This window comes from Thermobia domestica, chromosome 5 (genome assembly GCF_964235325.1).
Source record: "Thermobia domestica chromosome 5, izTheDome1.hap1.1, whole genome shotgun sequence".
Classification (NCBI taxonomy): Eukaryota; Metazoa; Arthropoda; class Insecta; order Zygentoma; family Lepismatidae; genus Thermobia; species Thermobia domestica.
The window spans coordinates 211590389-211593111 of NC_137458.1; positions in this window are offsets into that span (position 1 = coordinate 211590389).

The window sequence follows — 2723 nt, forward strand, 5'->3', positions numbered from 1 at the left end:
CATGATCCTAGGATAAATAGGGATGATGTAGCTGCTTGACTGAAAGTCTATACTTTTCCTTTTAAAAAGCCACTTTAGGATTGATATAGGTTAACAGTTGGGGATTAATTCAAAATCAACCCTAATACTTTCACTTAAATGACATAATTAGCATTTAATACTAATTACTAATGCTTTCTCTATAGTTCGCGAATTGTAATTTACGAGGAGAAAGATATGATTTAAATAAAAAAAATCGATTTAAATCAAACAAATCAACAAGAATGATTTTTTTAAAAAAATCATTTTTTCCACCCTGAGCAGCTACTGCATCGTCACTACTTATCCTAGGATCATGGTTCATACCTCATTCTCTTCAGAATGGAGCTGGCTTTCAATGGACTTGCATGCTCATACCATATACCAGTAGAGGGAAAAATAATGCCAGAGGGAAAATTTCGGGGGATTTTTTCCACCTTTTTTTGCCCCTCTGGAGCGGCCCTGTGTGAACGTAGAGATCTCCAAAAAAATCTGATAAATGGTACTTGGTATACTGAATGTGTGTGCCGAATTTCAAGTTTCTATCTTGAACACTAAGGACGGGAGAAATTTTATCAAGAATTCCCACAATGCCCCAAATTACCACAAAACACCATGATTTCAGGTAAAAAAAAAAAAAAAAAATCCTGAGACATCTCTATTTACCCTAAGACTATAATCCGCCAATCATTCTCTTCAGAATAGAACTGCCTTGCAGACGGTATGACTCACGTGTCTCCATCATGTATCTAAGGCGGGAAAATCCCGAAAAAAAAATTTTTTGGTCTAAATATCCCTTTTTTCAACTTTTAGCCCCTCTGGACCCCCCTGTTTTAACGCAGAGATCTGAAAAAATCTGGTAAATACTACTTGGTGGACTGAATGTTTGTGCAAAATTTCAATCTTCTACGTGCAAAAATAAGCCCGCCAAAAAATAATGAACATAGGCTTAATAAAAGAAAATATATTTTAGAATTATGACGTCATCACCTCCCATTTCTCGACGCAGGAAGGTGAGAAACCATACGTAAGGTCTTCTACAATGCCTCTGGACTTGGAAAACAAAACAAAAAAAAAAAAAAGAAAAAAAGAAAAGAAAGAAAGAAAGAGAAATGGACGAAAAAGCTCAAATAGGAGAGTTATAATGCAAGGTACCATGAAACACCCGTATGGTACAGCGGTGGACACTTCTAAATGGTACAGCCATATGGAGATTTACGGCTAAGGTGTACCATTTAGAAGTGTCCACCGCTGTACAAATTGTACCATCGGATCCCCAAAGGGTAAACTAAATCCTTTTGCCCCATTTGCTGTCTGTATATCTTTATTTACTGTCTCCTCTAAAGCTTGATCAACCGGAATTCGTGCAAATGGATTCTTTGATTTAAACTGGACAGAAAACGCGACTTTCCCGAATTTTCCGATTGGATTAGTTTAGCCAATTGAATTGATAAGTACCTGGCATAGTTCATTTTATCCAAAGAAAACAGCACGGAATCATTTCTTGTAAACATGAAAGGTAGAGTAACCAATTACCTTCCCTATGAGCTCGAATCAAGCCCAACAGTAACTCCACTAAATCCATGTAAAACATTAAGACGAAAGTACTCCATTCTAATGTTTCTATTAATGATTCATATAGCCTTGAAAAAATATCTGATTTTGTAGTCTCCGTACAACATTTCAAAACTCTATTGAAATATGTTTTCAGCAAATGAACAAAATAACTAATTTAATTCTGTAATTGTAAAAGGAAGCTGAATATTTTCGACTTCGACATGATCCAAGAACTCATTCCAAATTATACTCCTTAAGGCTTCGTAGACGCATTCGTGGAGTCCTACAGGACGGTTGTATTGCTTTCCGTCTAAAACTTGACAAATGAAGCCAATTGTAATTCTTTCTGATTCTACTGCTAAGTCTAAGACCAGCATTACAAATAACTTCCCAAAAAATGGCCTGATCTACAACATTTTCCAAATTTAGTCTTGACTTTATTTGATTGCACTCAGTCTATATTTCATAAACTGTTGACTTATCAGTTGCTGGGTGATTTATGAATGGCAAATATGCTATTGTATTTGGTTTAACTTAAACATGTTCTTGATTAGTATATTAAATCCTGTCCGAGAGCTAATTGTCTAATTTCCAGAGTTGCAATGCTGACTTAGAACCCAAAGTAAATTTTTCCGTTTAGATTCCGAAAACAAGCTAAGGCAATCAGGAATTAGCTCTGCTGTAATGTAAGGAGGCTCAATCTTCTTACCTGCAATATATTCTGGTAAAGATGAATGGTGAACTACCATGCATCTTGTTATCATTAAATACAGGTCTCAGAGGTAAATACGACTCTGATACTTTCTGAATTATAATGCCATTAACTCGGTCAGTTTATGGAAACTTTCTGCCTCACTATTCATTGTTCACATTGAATTGCAGTGCTGACGCGCGCACCTTTGAACATTCAAATCTTTGATATTTACGGCTGTATTATTGATAGAATGTTCACAAATAGATCAAACGAAAGCTAATTAATGTCTCTTTTCTTTTATCCAAAGTATTTTTCATAAAATCTTCTGTTATCACAATTAATACAGATTAAATAAACCTTAGAGCGCTTTGAAATTCATTTTTTTTTTCCTCATATATATCGTTCAAGATATGGCATAATGATAACATTACTTGTCGCAAATATAATGAGTTAT